General features: G+C 43.2%; 1 long non-coding RNA gene across 3 annotated transcripts in view; it reads right to left on the reverse strand.

Moving 5' to 3' along the window:
* The window catches only part of LOC130282491 (uncharacterized), a 215,443-nt gene that overhangs the window by 58,964 nt on the left and 134,785 nt on the right, over positions 1-21,694 (reverse strand). The window contains exon 5 of one of the 3 annotated variants that reach the window (XR_008846417.1): positions 10,344-10,475. The exons of 1 other annotated variant lie outside the window; for it this stretch is intronic. This is a non-coding gene — a long non-coding RNA (uncharacterized LOC130282491). Of the gene's footprint in view, positions 1-10,343; positions 10,476-12,954; positions 13,155-21,694 lie in introns of those variants that run through there. One more of the 3 variants, XR_008846414.1, reaches the window with a different exon arrangement.

Below are 21,694 nucleotides of genomic sequence, written 5' to 3' on the forward strand. Positions count from 1 at the left end.
TCCATGCTTTATATTCAGCAATGCAGTCTTGGGTGGTGAGCGTGCATACAGGCCGTGGTGGTGGAGTGCATCACTTACTATTCTCTTTGAGATAACAGCACCTGCTAATTCCATGTCTTTTTGAAGTTCTCCACAAGTGTCCTTGGCTCCAGGAGGAGCACCTGGCTGAAAAAAAGTTGTGGTGAAATGGTTTTCTCTTTACTTAAGTATTATGGCCCCAACAGTGCTCACTGGAACATTAACCTCTTAAGGACCAAGGGCGTACCGGTACGTCCTGAGTCCTTTTCCTTTCTATAACGCGGGGCCACGTCAGCGGGTCGGGCCCGGCCTCTTACAACGGCCGGGACCCGTGGCTAACGGCGCGTGGTAATGATCGCGATGCCGCTATTGACCCTTTAGACGCGGCGTTCAAAGTTGAACGCCGCGTCTAAAGTGAAAGTGAATCCCAGACGGTTAGCTCAGGGGGCTGTTCGGGATGTCCGTGGGATCCTGAACAGCTCTGGGCCACGAGGAGGGTCTCCTACCTTGCCTCCTTGTGTCCGATCGCCGAATGACTGCTCAGTGCCTGAGATCCAGGCATGAGCAGTCAAGTGGCAGAATCATTGATCACTGGTTTCCTATGAGAAACCAGTGATCAATGTAAAAGATCAGTGTGTGCAGTGTTATAGCCCCCTATGGGAGCTGTAACATTGCAAAAAAAAAAGTGAAAAAATAAAGTGAATTAAGATGATTTAACTCCTTCCCTAATAAAAGTTTGAATCACCCCCCATTTCCCATTGGAAAAAAAAACCAGTGTAAATAAAAATAAACATATGTGGTATTGCAGCGTCTGGAAATGTCCGAATTATAAAAATATTTCATTAATTAAACCACTCAGTCAATGGCGTATGCGCAAAATAAATTCCAAAGTCCAAAATAGTGTATTTTTGGTCACTTTTTACCTCATGAAAAAATTTATAAAAAGCAAATTACAAGTCCGATCAATACAAAAATGGTACCTCTAAAAACTTCAGATCACGGTGCAAAAAATGAGCCCTCATACCGCCCCATATGCGGAAAAATAAAAGTTATAGGGGTCAGAAGATGACAATTTTAAACGTATACATTTTCCTGCATGTAGTTATGATTTTTTTCAGAAGTACGACAAAATCAAACCTATATAAGTAGGGTATCATTTTAATCATATGGACCTACAGAATAAAGATAAGTTGTCATTTTTACCGAAAAATGTACGGTGTAGAAACAGAAGCCCCCAAAAGTTACAAAATGGCGTTTTTTTTTTTTTTTTTTTCAATTTTGTCTCACAATGATTTTTTAAAGGTAAGGAGGAAAAAATTAAAGTGCAAAAACTGAAAAACCCCTGGTCCTTAAGGGGTTAAAGGGGTACTAAACATTTTTAAGGGAAACCTTTTTTTTTTTTTTTTTTTTAATCAACTGGTGCCAGAAAGTTAAAATTAAGTTAATTTACAGATCTGTAAATTACTTCTATTAAAAAAATCTCAATCCTTCCAGTATTTGTTAGCTGCTGAATACTACATAGAAAATTATTTTCTTTTTGGAACACAGTACTCTCTGCTGACATCATGACCATAGTGCTCTCTGCTGACATCTCTGTCCATTTTAGGAACTATCCAGAGCAGTATATGTTTGCTATGGGGATTTTCTCCTACTCTGGACAGTTCTTAAAATGGACAGAGATGTCAGCAGAGAGCACTGTGGTCATGATGTCAGCAAAGAGCACTGTGTTCCAAAAAGGAAATAATTTCCTCTGTAGTATTCAGAAACTAATAAGTACTGGAAGGATTAAGATTTTTTTAATAGAAGTAATTTACAAATCTGTTTAACTCTCTGGCACCAGTTGATAAAAAATTTTTTTTTAAGTTTTCCACCAGAGTACCCCTTTAAGAAGCATAGAAAGGCACCTGTAGCCAACTCCATTGTTATGTTGTGCCACAATTAGGCTGTGAAGGTCTGGAGACAGCTCTTTGCTTTTACCCATCATGACATGTGTCTTGTGTGACACTTTGGCAATGAGACCTTTTTGTAGGCTATCAGTTGGGTCTGAACCAACTGATATTAAAGGGGTAATCCAATATAAGGTGATTTTAGTACTTACCTGCCAGACAGTAATAACCATGCTTAGGAAGGATCTGTGCTTGTCTTGGGGCTAAATGGCTGTGTTGTCAATCCATAATAAAGCTGCAGCTTTCTTTTTGTGAATTGGCTATTTCCTGTTGGAGTTTTATTCCTCCAACTACAAGTCCCAGGATCCCTTGTGTGTAAGTCACTTTTCTTCCTCCCACTCATCGGTCACCCCACCCATTGCAGCTCAGCTAGGCTCCCTTCCATGAATGCTGTGCTTGAAACTACAATTCCCTGCAGCCCTGTCTCTCCTTCCCATCCAGTGGTCGCTCCACCCACTGAAGCACTGCCATGCTCCCTTTCAATCCCTGACTAGTGATGTAATATCTAAGGCTGCACTGCAACCTTGGAAAAGCCAGAGACAAGATTTATTTTGTATGCTGTTAAAAATAAACATCGGGGAAAAGATCACATAAGAATTGCGAGACCAGCCATCAAACATAGGTACAGACACTGTATTATGAACTACACTAACTTTACAGAACATGTAGCACAGACAAATAAAAAAAAAAACATCCTGGAATAAACCATTAATTTGCATTGACCGGTGGCTGGTTTGTTTTCAATTAGTAATAGATTTCAGCTGTTGTCTTGGCTTTTAATTTGCACTGACCAGGGGATGGTTTGTTTTTAATTAGTGATAGATTTCAGCTGTTGTCTTGGCTTTTCATGCCTTTTTGCACCTCTCTTTTTTCATGTTTTCTCTTTCTTCAGTACTTTTTCCCTGTTTCATTTCACATTATTACACATAACTTAATTTCAGAACTAATTTGTTGTGGCTTCTTTGTATGTATTACTTGGGTTGTCACCAACATTTAGTGAAAATTTCATGTCAATAGCACCTTTGGAAATAAATTAGGTCAGCAAAATGGTGACATGTTTAATACTTGTGTCTCTTGCTATATTAACCTCTTAACGACACAGGATGTATATTTACGTCCTCCGCCAGCTGCCGTGATATAACGCAGGGTCACGCGGTGGCCCTGCGTCATATCGAGTCGGTCCCGGCGGGACCCACGGCTAATGGTGATCCCCGGTATTAACCCTTCAGACGCAGTGATCAAAGTTGATCTTAAGTTAAAAAAAAAAGCATTCCCGGCTTGAAGAAGTGCCAGAAGTGCCAGCAAGGCACGAAACTGTGCTGTTCCACATGTAACCTATTTCCCTCCCTTGCCATGATGTGTGCCATGTATACAGCTTTGGAATAAAGCCCATTCCGTTGTTGCAGCAGTGGTGAGTCGCTGAGTTTCTTTTTACTCTTATGTACCCAATTTATATAGGTTTTGTTTATTTAAACTTTTTGTAAGAAAATCACTATGCTTAGAATGTTTCTATTCTGATCCCTAAAACTTTTTTTTATTTTTCTGTATACGGGGCTGTTGAGGGTCCATTTTTATCTGTGATCTGTAGTTTTTACTGGTAAAATTTTTATTCATATATGACTTTTATTTATTTTTCTAACATATGAAGAGACCAAAAATTTGCATTTTAACATTTTAACAGTTCGCACATGGCAATACCAAAAATGTTTCTGTTTTTTTTTCTTTATATTTTTCTAAATTGAAACATTGGATAAGGGGGTGATAAAAAAAATGTTTTAAGGGAGGAGCTTATTTGCATTTTTAATCACATTCTTATTATTTTATATACACTTTTGAAGTCCCCATAAGGCATTATAAAAAGCAATCATTCTATTGCCTGTACTGTTCCTTGCTAAGCCACTTTCAGTACTTTCAGCGCTCTACTTGTACAGTCTGCTGGAGGAAGATTGTATCAGTACTGCAACGATCTGCAGCATGGAGGTAAGCAGAAGTCCTAATGAATATTCAAATGTATTCACTCTCAAGTCGCTGGGACATGAGAGTCTGCTGACACCTGAACTCTATTAGCTAAGACATGGGGGTGGGGAATATTAAGGTGCGCAATAGAACTACAAGAAGAAAGATGCATAACTCTACAAATACTTCATTAATTCACGTAAGTGAGCCTTTATTTTAATTCTGTTCACCTGCTCTGGAAGCCAGTATATTGGGTTCAGTGCGGGTGAACAGCTTGTCAATTTTGCTTTAAATGCTCGATTACTGATGTTCGGCATTAGCGGTGAGTCTCAGCTGCTGACAGCAGTCGGGACTCACCAGGTATGAAACAAGCGCAGTTCCTGAGCTTGCTTCGAAGTCCCTTAGAGTGTACAGGATTTATATGTACACCTTGCATCCTCTAAGGGTTAAAGGGGTTGTCTGGTGAAAGACAACTTATCCTCTATCCACATAATAGAGTGTCTGCCATCTCCAGAACTCCAGAACAGGATCTTGACTCTTAGAGGAGCGCCTGCTGCAGACGTCTTTCCCCAGCAACCCCTTTAAATGCATGCAACTGATGCTCACAAGACAGAAAGCAAAATGGTTGCTAGTGACCTTGAAGTGCCGCAAAATAAAGTTTTACAAAAAGGAGAAGCTAGAAGTAGATACATGTTCAGAAAAGATAAGTTATGCCGGTAAACTGTGTGTTTAAAGGGTACAATCTACTGTATGTGTGTAAAGTCCATTTAGCAGTCATAAAAATTCTTCGTTAACTCTGATAATTTTTCCACATTCAGTAATTGTTCTAAATTTTGTTGAGACATTTTAAAGTCTCCCTGAGAAGTCCGCCATGCAAGACACAGTACAGGAGATAAATAACAGTAAAGTATAATTTTCTCATTGTTTCTGCCATATTAAAGAAGTGCTCTCTCTAACAACGCAGGTTTAGAACTATTAGTGGTAGATTGGGAGATTGCGGGGGGTCCCAGCGGTCGGACCCCCCACGATCAAACACTTATCCCCTATCCTGTGGATAGGTAATAAGCGTTAATTCGCTGCAGATGTCCTTTAACTAGCCTTTAGTTCTTAGCTGCACATTAGTAGTGAGCGAGTCAAATTGGAATACATCTGATTAGTTCTGAATCTTACCAAAAATTCAGATTCGATCATATACTATTTGATTTAATTTGGGATTTTCTGATCTGTATGCCTGATTGCCCAGCCCCAAAGATGTGTTGTAAAAATACCTGTTCCCTGCTCCTGTCTGTAGACAGGCTTGGACCAGAGTCATCCTCTGCGGCCTCTACTGACCATACCGAGGTATGTACCAGTCCAGGCCTGGCCAAGTAAGGCTGGGTTCACACCACGTTTTGTTAAATACGGTTCCCGTATACGGCTGGGAGGAGGGGGCGGGGCTTAATCGCGGCGCCCGCACTCAGCCGTATTCGGGAACCGTATTTAATGTATGTCTATGAGCCGACCGGAGTGAACCGCAGCCTCCGGTCGGCTTCGGTTTCGGCTGTATGCGGTTTCCCGACCGCAGGCAAAAACGTGGTCGACCGCATTTTTGCCTGCGGTCGGGAAACCGCATACGGCCGAAAAAGCAGCCGACCGGAGGCTGCGGTTCACTCCGGTCGGCTCATAGACATACATTAACTACAGTTCCCTAATACGGCTGAGTGCGGGCACCGCGATTAAGCCCCGCCCCCCCCTCCTCCCAGCCGTATACGGGAACCGTATTTAACAAAACGTGGTGTGGACCCAGCCTTAGTATTCTTATGCTACCCCTAGAGGATAGACAGATCCATTGCTACTCACTGTCTTTGGGGCCATGCATTACCACTTAGCTCCTTATACTTGCTCTGCACCCAACCCAGCGAGTATTCACTGAGCAGGAGGTACATTGCTGTTCAGTACATAGTTTTTCTGGTTTCCTAACATAGGGCACCATGTAAACTACGTAGGGAGGAGTGATCCCTATAATTTTTACAGGAGTATATGTTCCTTTATAGTAAACATCGATGCACTGTGCTATTGTTGCTGTCAAACGTTGTTAGAACTTGGTACCCTGGTCAAATCATATTACAAAAATGTACCTCTAGGTTAAAAGCCACATCAGTAGGTTAGGCTTCCACACCCTGTAGCTTTCCAGCTGTAATGAAACTATGACTCCCTGTGACTTTCAGGTACTTTTACACGGGTAGAAGATACATTTGAAAAATATCTACATATTAACTGCTTGTATATTGACCAGCATCACGAATTTTAAAATCACAACGTTATTTATGTTGCATATATGACCAAATCTGCAAAAAATCTGCCTTGAAAATCTGTAATGACATATCACACCACAATTAGCAGGTTTGGTATGGATTTTCTGCTGCCATTTACCTGCAGAAATGCTGCAGATTTTCTGCTGCTAAAAATCTGCAGCATTTCTGATTAAAGGGGTATTCCGGCATTATACATCTTATCCCCTATCCAAAGGGACCCCCGCGACCTCGTGCAGCCCCGGAATTCTGTGCCTCCGAGACAGGGTGTGACATCAAGGCCATCTTGGGGGTCGTCGCGATCTTGGGGGTCCCCTGCGATCATACATCTTATCCCCAACCTTTGGATAGGGGATAAGATGTATAAAGCCGAAATACTCATTTAATGTTCGAGTACCCTGAATAGGCTTTTTCCATTTTAATATTTAAAGGGGTACTCCGGCGCTTAGACATCTTATCCCCTATCCAAAGGATAGGGGATAAGATGCCTGATTGCGGGGGTCCCGCCGCTGGGGACCTCCGTGATCTTGCACGCAGCACCCCAGTTAAAATCAGTCCCCGGAGCATGTTCGCTCTGGGTCTGATTACCGGCGACCACGGGGGCCGGTGGCGTGTGACGTCACGCCTCCGCCCCCGTGTGATGTCACGCTCCGCCCCTCAATGCAAGCCTATGGATGGAGGCGTGACAGCTGTCCTTTGGATAGGGGATAAGATGTCTAAGCGCTGGAGTACCCCTTTAAGAAGTACTCAGAAAAATAGAGGTTCTAGTGTATATCATTGTAACAAGCGGTGCCCCGTCACTCACCTCCGTCCCCGGCCTCTGTCCCTCAGCTCCAAAACGCTCGCCCCTGCCTTCTAGCGCGCGCCGTAGCTTTGAAATTTAAAGGGCCAGTGTGCCTCTAATTAGTATTTGCGCCTGCACCTTTTTAATATGTTTTCGCTCCTCCCTAGCACCCCTGCCGGATCTTTGTTTGCCTTGTGCCTTAGAGAAAGCAGTTCCCGTTATTCCTTGCTGTGTACAAGACCTTTTGCATTCCGTGACCCGACCATGTTCTAGCCGCCAGCCTATTGACCTTCTGCTACCCTTCTGACTATGCTCCTGTGCCGCCTGCCCTGACCTCTAACCTGCCTGACTACGTCCTGCCTGTTCCTTTGGTACCACGCTTTACCTCAGCCGCCTGTGTGGTCGAGTTGTGCCAGGGGTAGCGACCTTGTTGTTGCCTGCCGCAGCAAGCCCAGCCCGCTTTGCGGCGGGCTCTGGTGAAATCCAGCGGCACTTAAGACTCCGCTCCCTGGCACGGCCCGCGTCATCTGCCACACAGGTCCAGCGGATCTACTACATCACCTGTTCCAGACTACCGTTGTATTACGGATCTACTACTCCCTGGGTACCTGCCGTCTTCGGTGAGTCTCACAATCATGCACTTACCTGTTTTGGTTGATGTAACAGGCATGGAATAAGCACCATTTTGGATATAAATTAATCACTTAAGTGGTTCTGTAATGATGCCTACATTTATCCTGAATCCTCTGATTGAGGGTGTGGTCTTTGATCACTGCATCTGATAATCTCATCAGGTTGCTAGTGCTCGAGTTAGACTTATTAGATTTATAAGTGGGTTTGTGTCATTTCACTTTATATGCAGTTTTGATGTGCATTAACATCACGATTTTGCTATACAGTTCCTGTATACTGATTTGTTTAGGAAAACTGTATACAACCATATGGAAAACCGTATACATAGACCTCCCATGCAAAAAAGTTTGCAACAAGATGCATCCGGTTGTGCAAGGTTTTGGTCGTGTACGGTTTTGGGTGTTTCTTTTTACTGTACACAAAACTGCAGTCTACTACTTTTTATTTTTGTGTCCTGTTTAAAAACTGTATACAAACCGTATATGTTTTTTTTAACATTGAAGTCAATGAAAACGCATGTGACTACAGTGCAATATGGTTTTTCGGGATATGTATTTTCTTGTACATGACAAACCACACCTACTTTGGAATTTTGAATAAAACAATTGGAACTTTATTGCACTTAAAGGACATCTGTACTGCATGAATTTTACATACTCCTGTGCCTAGGCTGTAAAATTAAACAAAATAAACTTTAACTCACCTTCCTACGTTCCCCCGTTGCTCCGGTATCGGCCTCACGATGCTCCGCTGTGGTCCTCCTGCTGCTTCCTGGAGAAATGAATGTCACAGAGCCATCAGCGTATCACCGGCCGCAGTGATGTCCCGCCTCGGCTGGTGATAGGCTGAGTGCACTGTCATGTACGGAGCTGGCCAGAGCTCCTTACATGACAGTGCGCTCAGCCTATCACCGGCTGAGGCGGGGCATCGCTTCGGCCGGTGATATGCTGACGGCTCTGTGCACTCCTATCCCCAGGAAGCGGCAAGAGGACCGCAGCGGAGGACTGTGAGGCCAATACCGGAGCAACGGGGGAACGTAGGAAGGTGAGTTAAAGTTTATTTTGTTTCATTTTTCAGCCTAGGCACAGGAATATGTAAAATTCATGCAGTACAGATGTCCTTTAAGTGTTAACCAAAAAAGTATACGTTTTTTATTACAAAAACCGACGCAACCGGACCTCTAAATTCAAACCGCATGCCGTTTCATTTCAGACCACGCGTATGCATACAGTTTTGTCATTTTTTTGGAGCATACATTCTGGGAAAAAAAAAACTGATGTAAAACAGGATGACAAAATCGTGATGTGAATGTAGCCTAATTCAAAGTAAGATTTGTAGAGAAATATTACAGTAAGGCGAAAGATTTGACTTGTAATTACAATTTTGGGAAAATAATAATAAACCCGCAGCAAAAAATACAATGTGTAAATACAACCTAAGGAGAGGTTAATATTTACTATATATCCTGATTCCCTAGAGATAGCAGCAGTATACAGATGGCGCTGGAAGGGAAGGGGTCTGGGAACTAGCAGGTGTAATTTAATAGGTGATAATTTCCTATAGTTTTCAGGAAGTCAGCTGACCCAGGTCTGCCTTCCTTTTGACATTAAAGGGAACCAATCATCAGATTTTACCCTATATAACGCTTGGCAAAGCGTTATATAGGGTAAAATCTTTATTTTCACCATTACCGGGGGATGCTCCTGCCCCCAGGGATGGTGAAGATATGAAGTTATAAACTAGTCACCACCGCCGCCGTAAGTAGTCACCTGGGCGGGGAGCTCTTCTCCCCTACTCCCGTTCTTCGGCCGGCAGTGACGCCCCCTCCACTTGATTGACGGGCCGCGTCATCACTCTGCTCCGTCTGTTCAGTGAGCGGAACAATGACGCGGCCCATCAATCAAGCGAAGGGGGCATCGCTGCCGGCCGAAGAACGGGAGTAGGTGAGAAGAGCTCCCCGCCCAGGTGACTACTTACGGCCGCGGCGATGACTAGTTTAGAACTTCATATCTTCCCCATCCCTGGGGGAAGCAGTATCCCCCAGGAATGGCGAAAATAAAGATTTTACCCTATATAACACTTTGCCAAGCGTTATATAGGGTAACATCTGATGATTGGTTCCCTTTAAGCCAAGTAACTTTTAGAGAGTCAAAGGCCCAGATTTATGAAACTGTGAGAGAAAAGGTAGGGTGATTTTCCCATAGCAACCAATCACAGCTCAGCTTTCACTTTACCAGAGCTCGTTAGTTGAACTGTGATTGGTTGCTGTGGAAAAATCTCTCCACTTTTTCTCTCACACAGTTTGATAAATTTGGGCCATAGTGGTTATCACATGACCAAATTATAGTAATAAATGGCACTGTATGACTGGAGTGCTTCTTTAAGTGCGGCTGGCAGTGGCTTGCAACCTAAGATAGATTCACACATTTTTTTTGCTGAGTTTTCTGCAATTATCCCAGTTATCTGAATGCGGCTTCCAGAAATCTATGCACTTGCTGCAAAAACAACTCCAACCCAGAACTGATTTTTGGTTCTGCAAAAAAAAAAAAAAAAAAAAAAACAGTGTGTAAGTTCACCCTGACAAAAGGCTGAGGGCCTGTCTTGTGTTTCTGTGTCATATGGCAGTGTTAGCTGTAAGCTCTGGAGTAAAATGTGTCTTAGAAGTTTCTCGGTGATATTTCTCAAGCTGTGAGTGAATAATACTGACCTGCACTTACCTTAGATACCTCTGCAGAGCTCAGGTGGAGGTCAACAAGAAACGAAGAAGGAATAATACATGACTGCAGGATGCCACCAAATACAGTGCGGGATTGTAGTCAGTATGGGTGGAGTAGCAGCTATATCAACCTGGTAAACATAAGTCTGTACTGTATAAGAGCTGTATACACAAAACGGTATGACATGTTTTATCACTACTATTTGCACCATTCCCTAATTTGCTCAGGTTTTAAATGGGTACTCTCATAACTAACTCTCAAAACTAATTTTTGCTATTGCACTCCTTATGGTTAATATAAAAAAAAAACTCTAATGTACGGTACTTTGTTTAAAAAATTTAAATGAAGTTTTCTATGTTTTATTAGTGTTTAAAAAAGCTGTCACTGTCTCCATAATTGTCCAGAGCACATTTCCCCCATCTCTTGCACAGACTTTGGACTCCCGCTGGCCTAGCAGAAGTCCAAAATCAGGAAATGCAGTTTGGAGTGCTGAGGGGGGGGGGGGGGGGGTGGGGGGGGGGGGGAAGGATGGGTGTAGCCTTAGCCAATCATAGCTCATCTCACACACTGAATTGATCTGGGCTGTGAGTATGACTGATGATGTCACGCCTGCTGGGTAAGGCTCCTTCCCAGTCTGTGAACCTGACTGAAACTGGGCAGAAAATACAGAGCAATATCAAGGTAGAAAAACAATAAAAATAAAGGCAGGGGGTGGTTTATCATGGATTATAAAATGTAACAAGATCATGAGAGGTACTCTTTAACCATTTATGAACATAATATACAGTGGGGATCAAAAGTTTGGGCACCCCAGGTAAAAATTTGTATTAATGTGCATAAAGAAGCCAAGGAAAGATGGGAAAATCTCCAAAAGGCATCAAAAGGAATCAGATTAGACATTCATATATGTCAACAAAAGTTCGATTTTATTTCCATCATTTAAACTTTCAAAATAACAGAAAACAAAAAAATGGCGTCTGCAAAAGTTTGGGCACCCTGCAGAATTTATAGCATGCACTGCCCCCTTTGGCAAGTATCACCACTTGTAAATGCTTTTAGTAGCCATCCAAGAGTCTTTGAATTCTTGTTTGAGGTATCTTTGCCCATTCTTCCTTACAAAAGTCTTCCAGTTCTTTGAGATTTCTGGGCTGTCTGTCACGCACTGCTCTTTTAAGGTCTATCCATAGATTTTCAATTATGTTGAGGTCAGGAGATTGTGAAGGCCATGGCAAAACCTTCAGTTTACTCCTCTTGATGTAATCGCCCGTGGATTTCGAGGTGTGTTTAGGATCATTATCCATTTGTAGAAGCCATCTTCTCTTTAACTTCAGCTTTTTCACAGATGGCATCAAGTTCGCAACCAAAATTTGCTGAAATTTTATTGAATCCATTTTTCTTTCTACTCATGAGATGTTCCCTGTGCCACTTTCTGCAATACAACCGCAAAGCATGATTTATCCCCCCCCATGCTTAACAGTTGGACAGAGGTTCTTTTCATTAAATTCTGTTTCCCTTCTTCTCCAAATGTACCTTTGCTCAGTCCGGCCAAAAAGTTCAATTTTAACCTCATCGGTCCTCAGAACTTGTTTCCAAAATGCATCAGGCTTGTCTATATGTTCATTTGCAAAGTTGAAACGCTGATTTTTGTGGTGAGAACGTAGAAGAGGTTTTCTTCTGATGACTCTTCCATGAAGACCATATTTTTACAAGTATCTCTTTATAGTGGAATAGTGTACCACAACTCCAGTGTCTGCCAGATCTTTCTGGAGGGATTGTGCAGTCAAACGTGGGTTTTTAATTGTTTTTCTCACAATCCTGCGAGCTGTTCTGTCTGATATTTTTTTGGTCTTACAGATTTTGCTTTAACTTCCACTGTTCCTGATGACTGCCATTTCTTAATTACATTCCGAACAGAGGATATTGACACCTGAAAACGTTTTTATATCTTCTTATAGCCTTCTCCAGCTTTGTGAGCGTCAACTATTTTCAGTTTCAGATTTCTAGACAACTACTTAGAAGAACCCATGGTGCTGATTGTTGGGGCAAGGTCAGATGAGTCTGGGTATTTAAAACCTTTGAGATTGACATCACCTGGTCTTCCCAGATGATGATTGAGAACAATCCATGACACTAGCAGGTCTCAGCTTTGCAAAGGGGGCAGTGCATGCTATAAATTCTGCAGGGTGCCCAAACTTTTGAAGACGCCATTTTTTATTTTCTGTTATTTTGAAAGTGTAAATGATGGAAATAAAATCTAACTTTTGTTGACATATTATAAGAATGTCTAATCTGTAATTTGATTCCTTTTGGAGATTTTTCCATCTTTCCTTGGCTTCTTTATGCACATTAATACAAATTTTTACCTGGGGTGCCCAAACTTTTGATCCCCACTGTATTGTATATGGCATGTTTCGCCAGTTTTCCCCTCTGCAGACTTCTCTAACTTCTATAATTTTCAGTTGTCCCTGGGCTAATGGATGTAGACTAGCTTCTTTGATATCTTCCCTACACTGCACACATATAAAATAAGGTTCTGCTTTTTTTATCCCTATAGCACATCCACGGAAGATAGGATTCTATTTCCCTATATGTCTAAAGCACACCTCCAGAAGCAGCAACATGACAAACATAGAGCAGTAACGAGCAGTATAAGTTTTAAATTCAGGGCTGGAGTGAGATCAAACAATTACTGGATCAATCATGAGCTTTTCTATGTATCAGTCCTTGCTTCTGCCTTTCCAGCTACTCCTCTCCCATCTTCATAGACTTCTATGGGCAGATGTGATCTGATCCCTCAGTGAGCTGATCCCTGTACAGAAGGATTTTAGTAGTTTTTCAGCGTGAGTGATGAGTTTATGAGAAAAGAGGAAAGAAGAAAGTGAGTAGTAGAAAGAGGCATGTACAGTGAAGCAAAAAAGTATTTAGTCAGCCACCAATTGTGCAAGTTCTCCCACTTAAGAAAGATGAGAGAGGCCTGTAATTTTCATCATAGGTATACCTAAACTATGAGAGACATAATGAGAAAAAAAAATCCATAAAATCACATGTCTGATTTTTAAAGAATTTATTTGCAAATTATGGTGGAAAATAAGTATTTGGTCACCTACAAACAAGCAAGATTTCTGGCTCTCAAAGACCTGTAACTTCTTCTTTAAGAGTCTCCTCTGTCCTCCACTCGTTACCTTTATTAATGGCACCTGTTTGAACTTGTTATCAGTCTAAAAGACACCTGTCCACAACCTCAACCAGTCACACTCCAAACTCCACTATGGCCAAGACCAAAGAGCTGTCAAAGGACACCAGAAACAAAATTGTAGACCTGCACCAGGTGGAGAAGACTGAATCTGCAATAGGCAAGCAGCTTGGTGTGAAGAAATCAACTGTGGGAGCAATTATTAGAAAATGGAAGACAAGACCACTGATAATCTCCCTCGATCTGGGGCTCCACGCAAGATCTCACCCCGTGGTGTAAAAATGATCACAAGAACGGTGAGCAAAAATCCCAGAACCACACGGGTGGACCTAGTGAATGACCTTCAGAGAGCTGGGACCAAAGTAACAAAGGCTACCATCAGTAACACACTACGCCGCCAAGGACTCAAATCATGCATGCAGTCCCCCTGATTAAGCCTTTACATGGCCGGGCCCGTCTGAAGTTTGCTAGAGAGCATTTGGATGATCAAGAAGAAGATTGGGAGAATGTCATATGGTCAGATGAAACTAAAGTAGAACTTTTTGGTAAAAACTCAGCTAGTCATGTTTGGAGGAGAAAGAATGCTGAGTTGCATCCAAAGAACACCATACCTACCGTGAATAATGGGGGTGGAAACATCATGCTTTGGGGCTGTTTTTCTGCCAAGGGACCAGAACGACTGATCCGTGTAAAGTAAAGAATGAATGGGGCCATGTATCATGAGGTTTTGAGTGAAAACCTCCTTCCATCAGCAAGGGCATTAAAGATGAAATGTGGCTGGGTCTTTCAGCATGACAATGATCCCAAATGCACTGACCGGGCAATGATGGAGTGGCTTCGTAAGAAGCATTTCAAGGTCCTGGAGTGGCCTAGCCAGTCTCCAGATCTCAACCCCATAGAAAACCTTTGGAGGGAGTTGAAGGTCCGTGTTGCCCAGCGACAGCCCCAAAACATCACTGCTCTAGAGGAGATCTGCATAGAGGAATGGGCCAAAATACCAGCAACAGTGTGTGAAAACCTTGTGACTTACAGAAAACGTTTGACCTCTGTCATTGCCAACAAAGGGTATATAACAAAGTATTGAGATAAACTTTTGTTATTGACCAAATACTTATTTTCCACCATAATTTTCAAAAATAAAAATAAATTTAAAAATCAGACAGGCAATGTGATTTTATGGATTTTTTTTCTTATTCTGTCTCATAGTTGAGGTATACCTATGATGAAAATTACAGGCCTCTCTCATTTTTTTTAACTGTTTATTTAATGAATTTTTCATTTTAACAGAAAAAGAAAAAGATAATATAACAAAAGGGAAAAGAAAAAACAGAGTCATACATACGCATGTCGGCAATACTTGATAATAAGAAGCACATCTGTCAGAAAACATGGAGGCTTTGGGAGGTCTACGATAATTCTTTGCATAATTGATGACACTGCATGGCCATGCGAGATCCTGCACACCTTACTTTCTTTTTAATTTTCTATATTTTCCTTTTTTCTCCCCCTTCTTCTTCCTTACTTATTTTTACTCTCTCATCGTTTTAAGTGGGAGAACTTGCTCAATTGGTGGCTGACTAAATACTTTTTTGCCCCACTGTATACAAAGTTTGTTGAAAAGCTTTTAGTTTGTTTTTATGTAAATAGTTCCAAATGTATTTTGCTGATTACTTTGTGATTACTATATTTTGGTAGCATTTTGTGTTTTTGTTTTCCGGTACAGAGCTCCTAATGCATAAATGTTACATGTTTAAATTCTGTTTGATTGTAGCCATCACTAGAGGGAGCTCAGGATCATGCCTATACATCCAACTTACTAAAAATACAGCTGTAATGTTCCAGTTACCGTACTGTACTTCTGCCCTATCAGGCAGAGTTCCTGCATGCCCTTGGGGCTCTCCTGCAGCAAACCCTATAGTATTTACAGTTTATGTGTAGTTATGTATTAGAAGTGTAACATACCTTTAAATCTGTATCACATGATTGTATTGTTACCCAGAGAACCCCAGTGACCAGGTGACCTCCCAAGTGACCTAAAGGCTCCTTGCACAGCCCCCCCTATATAATATGGGGAGGGGCTGTAATCTTGCTCTTTTTCCATGCTCTTGAGTTCCTGCTGAGGTCCAGTGCAGTCAAGTCTTCTCAATTGTCTGTCACCATCTCAAGTCAAGTCAAGTCATCTATAGTCACCGTGGCCTGCATTATAGTCTGTCAAGTCACTGCAAGTCCCAGCAAGCCTGCGTGGTCTCCCTTTGTCACTGGCCACCTCTCTGGAATACTGGCTGAACTGTATAGACTGTACCATCTGTCTTACCTCAGTAAAGCTACAGTTACCCTTAACCTGGCCTTGGACTCTTTATTGCACCTGCCTAATCTAGAATTATTGGCACTACCTTTGGGTGGTTATAAGGCCAAACCTTGCACTGGCGTCACGATAAGAAGGGGTTAATACCATCTACCCCTGGGGCCATAACATCTGCCCCCTTACACCTTACATCCCACCCTGTGGCGCACCACACAGCCACAGGACAAAATTGTTGGAAAAAACCCCAATGCTCCCTGACAAAACATTTCTTCTGATTTGTCATTCAACAGAATCATTTTGAAAAACAAAATCATGAATGAGACGTCTACACTTGTCTCCAGGTATCTTGTCTCACTCCTCATAAAATCCTGCTCCAGCTGTCTCAGGTGTGAAGGTGTCTCCTCCAGACTGCAGCTATCTTGGCCCACTCCTCATAAGATCCTGCTCCAGCTGTCTCAGGTGTGAGGGTGTCTTCTCCAGACTGCAGGTATCTTGGCCCACTCCTCATAAGATCCTGCTCCAGCTGTCTCAGGTGTGAAGGTGTTTTCTCCAGACTGCAGGTATCTTGGCCCACTCCTCATAAGATCCTGCTCCAGCTGTCTCAGGTGTGAAGTTGTCTTATCCAGACTGCAAGTATCTTGGCCCAGTCCTCATAAGATCTTGCTCCAGCTGTCTCAGGTGTGAAGATGTCTTCTCCAGACTGCATGTATCTTGGCCCACTCTTCATAAGATACTGCTCCCGCTGTCTCAGGTGTGAAGGTGTCTTCTCCAGACTGCAAGTATCTTGGCCCACTCCTCATAAGATCCTGTTCCAGCTGTCTCAGGTGTGAAAGTGTCTTCTCCAGACTGCAGGTATCTTGGCCCACTCCTCATAAGATACTGCTCCAGCTGTCTCAGGTGTGAAGGTGTCTTCTCCAGACTGCAGGTATCTTGGCCTACTCCTCATAAGATCCTGCTCCAGCTGTCTCAGGTGTAAAGGTGTCTTCTCCAGACTGCAGGTATCTTAGCCCACTCTTTAAAAGATCCTGCTCCAACTGTCTCAGGTGTGAAGGTGTCTTCTCCAGACTGCATGTATCTTGGCCCACTCCTCGTAAGATACTGCTCCAGCTGTCTCAGGTGTGAAGGTGTCTTCTCCAGACTGCAGGTATCTTGGCCCACTCCTCATAAAATACTGATCCAGCTGTCTCAGGTGTGAAGGTGAATTCAGGTAGAAGAAACAGACATGGTCGCACATCTACAATCTTGTATAATGATCTAATTGCTTCTCAGCATAATTTCAAAAACTAACAGGTTGTTAGTATAACAATCAAAAAGTACAAAGCCCACTCGCCACGTCAAGGCCACCTATTTAGAGTGGGTCCCTAACGTCCCTAGCATAAAATGGCGTAGCACTGGGCAGCGACCACAACCGCTGTGACACCAGTGCCCACAGGGGGAACGACCCACTGGCAGAGCAGCCCCAATGCCACTCAAACCAGTCTATGGGTCGCACCTCCCCACAGACACGGCGCCACGGCAGCAACGGACGCTGCACAGCACCACACCAGTGTGAACAGGGTGCAACAGCTCACTTACCATGCTCTCCCAGTCAGACTGGGAGGCTGCTAGGAAAGAAATGGCCCTTGTGAAGCTAACTACTACTTATATAGGGTTGGGCTGAGGGGTTGGGGAAGAGTGCAGACACATGTTCGAACAAAAAAAAAAAGGAGGGGATAGAAAACACAATTTGAATTCAGGTAGAAGAAACAGACATGGTCGTACATCTACAATCTTGTATAATGATCTAATTGCTTCTCAGCAAAATTTCAAAAACTAACAGGTTGTTAGTATATACGTTTTGATCAAAAAGTACAAAGCCCACTCGCCACATGAAGGCCACCTATTTAGAGTGGGTCCCTAACGTCCCTAGCATAAAATGGCGCAGCACAGGGCGGTGACCACCACCGCCACGACACCAGTGCCCACAGGGGGAACGACCCACTGGAAGAGCGGCCCCAATGCCCCTCAAACCAGTCTATGGGTCGCACCTCCCCACAGACATGGCGCCACGGCAGCAACGGACGCCGCACACCACCACACCAGTGTGAACAGGGTGCAACAGCTCACTTACCATGCTCTCTCAGTCAGACTGGGATGCTGCTAGGAAAGAAATGGCCCTTGTGTAGCTAACTACTACTTATATAGGGTTGGGCTGACGGGGTGGGGAAGAGTGCAGACACATGTTAAAAAAAAAAAAGGAGGGGATAGGAAACACAATGTGAATTCAGGTAGAAGAAACAGACATGGTCGCACATCTACAATCTTGTATAATGATCTAATTGCTTCTCAGTATAATTTCAAAAACTAACAGGTTGTTAGTATATACGTTTTGATCAAAAAGTACAAAGCCCACTCGCCACGTCAAGGCCACCTATTTAGAGTGGGTCCCTAACGTCTCTAGCATAAAATGGCGTAGCACTGGGCGGTGACCAACACCGCCACGACATCAGCATAATTTCAAAAACTAACAGGTTGTTAGTATACGTGAGAAGGTATCTTCTCCACAATGAATGTTTCAGCTCCTTCCACAGATGTTCAATAGGAATCAGATCATGTCTCATAGAAGCAACTACAGAATAATCCAAAATTTTACTCTTGGCCAATCTTGGGCATTTTTAGCTTTGCGTTTTGGGGTCTTTATCCTGTTGGAGGACCCATTGACCTACCACTCAGACTAGCCTCCTTACACTAAACAGCATATTCCGCTCCAGAATGTCTTGTTAGCATTGAGATTTCATTGTACCCTGTAAAGATTCAAGATACCCTGTGCCAAATGCAGCAAAGCCCCAAAACATACCCAAACCTACTTCATGTTTCACAGTAGGTACAGTGTTCTTCTCTTTGTAGGCTTAATTTTTTTGTCTGTGAACATAGATCTGATGTGATTTGCTAAAAAGCTCCAGTTTTGTCTCATCTGTCCAAAGAACATTCTCCCAGAAGATTTGTGGCCTATTAATGTGCATTTTGTCCAACTCCAGTCTTCCATTTTTATGATTTGCTTTCAGCAGTGGTGTCTTCTTTGGTAGTCTTCCTTTAAGTCCACTTTGGCTCAAACATCAATGGATGGTGTGATATGACATTGATGGGCCTTGACCTTGGATTTCACCTCTAATGTCTTTGGAAGTTGTTCTGGGTTGTTTTGGTTACCAGTTGTATTATCCATCACTTTGATTTGCCATCAATTTTCCTCTTGCTGCCACGCCCAGGGTTCAATCCTTTGGACTTCAAACTTCTGAATAATATGTGACATTGTAATCAATGGGACATGAAGCTGGTTGGAAATGGTCTTATAGCCTTTACCTTTAAAGGGGTACTACAGTGGTAAACTATATATATTTTTTTAAACAACTGGTGCAAAAGTCAATGGAATGGCCCGCTCACATAACTTCCACGCACGCCTGTATGCTCCAGCACACTGAACCCCAGGATAAACAGGTCAGCCAGTGTAATAAGAATCTTCCATTTATTAGAATATGAGGATAAGTCACCAGCAAGTGACAACAGCAGATACCAGATAATGCACAAGTCAAAGCATGGACATGTTCCAGGTCAATGACCCTTCATCTAATCATGCACAAGTCAAAGCATGAACATGTTTCAGGTCAATGACCCTTAATCTAAGCATGCTTAGATGAAGGGTCATTGACCTGAAACATGTCCATGCTTTGACTTGTGCATTTTCTGATGTCTGCTGTTGTCACTTGCTGGTGACTTTTGTTCTCGTATTCTAATACATGGAAGATTTTTTATTACGCTGGCGGACCTGTTTATCTTGGTGCCCAAAAGTTAAACAGATTTGTAAATTACTTCTATTTCAAAATCCTGATCTTTCCAGTTCTTATCAGCTGCTGTATTCTCCAGAGGAAGTTGTGTAATTATTTTCTGTCTGACCACAGTGCTCTCTGCTGACACCTCTGTTCATGTCAGGAACTGTCAAGAGCAGGAACAAATCCCCGTAGCAAACCTCTCCTGCTCTGAACAGTTCCTGACATGGTCATTCAGAAAAGACCTATACAACTTCCTCTGCAGCATACAGCAGCTGATAAGTACTGAGAGGGTTAAGATTTTTATATCAAAGTAATTTACAAATCTGTTTAACTTTCTGGCACCAGTTGATTAGAAAAAAATGTTTTCCACCAGATTACCCCTTTAACATGCTTGGCTTTCTGTGGTCCATGTTCAATGTGGTTCACAACATGATCACAAACAGCAAAGTGACTACTTTTCCCCCAATAAGCGACTGACTAATTAAAAGTTTGGAGACATCTGTGACACTAATTGCAGGACAAATCTTATTATAAGGCCGAGTTCACAAGATGGAAATTCCATGCGGAATTCCACATGAGATTTCTGCATGGAATTCCACATAAATGTATTACCCATTAACTTTAAAGGGGTACTCTGCCCCTAGACATCTTATCCCCTATCCAAAGGATAGGGGATAAGATGTCAGGTCGTGGGGGTCCCGCCGCTGGGGACCCCCCGGAATCTACCATGCAGCAACCACCTTTAGCGGCTTCCGGAACCGCTGGAGGCCCTCAGGCTGAGTCCATCTCGACCATGAGGATGGAGCATAGTGACGTCACGGCTCCGCCCCGTGTGACGTCACGCTCCGCCCCCTCACTGCAAGTCTATTGCATTGAAGGGGCGGAGCATGACATCACACGGGGGTGGAGCCGTGACGTCACTATGCTCCGTTCCCGTTATCACCAGTAATCAGACCCGGAGCGAACACGCTCCGGGGACTGATTCTAATGGGGTCCGGCATGGAAGATCACGGGGGTCCCCAGCGGCGGGACCCCCGCGGTCAGGCATCTCATAAGATGTCTTAGCGCTGGAGTACCCCTTTAATGGGATTCTGCAATGTCATTCACACAGAAGAATTTCTGCTGTGGAATGACTAATGCCGAAATTCTGATTTCCGCAGTCCAGGAAAAATATTTTTTTTTTCGAACTTCGGCTGTGGAATCCCGTTGAAGTCAATGGGGCTTGATTTGTGCCGAATTTGTGCGCAATGCCGCCCGCTTCCCCGGCAGGAACCGTCTCTCCTACTACAGCTCACATCATGGAACAAACACTGTCCATGATGGGAGCTGTAGTAAGAGAGATGGCTTTTGCCTGGGAAGCGGGCGGCATTGCGCCGCTATCCCCGGCCGACTCTATGAAAAACTATGATCCGCACTGTATAATTTTAAAAACTCCGCCGGCAGGGTATTTGAATTAGAAGTTATGAAAGTGAAATATACATCGCTGGGAGCGGCGGCGTGCCACCCGCTCCCCAGGTTAATAATTTATGATCACAGCGGGTCTTAGAGTTGAGACCCAATGCGATCAATCCATCAGCCCCTGTACTACTACCCCCAACATGGAACAGACTCTGTTTCATGATTGGAGTAGTAGTCCCAGAACTACAGTAGTCTTACCAGCCCAGACTAACACAGCTGGGGGAACTACCACTTCTATCATGGAAATGAGTCTGTTCCATGATGGGAGTAATAGTACCGCAGCACTGAGGAGTAATGTAATGAGATGCGGAATCATGCACAATCTGTGCGGAATCCGCACCAATTCCGCATGCTTTTAAAATCTGCAGAATTTTTCACTGAAACAATGCGGATGCAGAATTGATACAGATATGCGGAATTTCCATCGTGTGAACACAGCCTTAGGCTATGTTCACACGCCAGAATAGCTAATTCACTTCACTGGAATTCCTGCTGCAGAAATTCTGCTGTGTGAATGTGACAACAGAATCCCATTGAAGTGTATTGGCTATAAATTCATGCAGAATTCAGTACAGAATTCTGTGCTG

Source organism: Hyla sarda, chromosome 7 (assembly GCF_029499605.1).
Source record: "Hyla sarda isolate aHylSar1 chromosome 7, aHylSar1.hap1, whole genome shotgun sequence".
Classification (NCBI taxonomy): Eukaryota; Metazoa; Chordata; class Amphibia; order Anura; family Hylidae; genus Hyla; species Hyla sarda.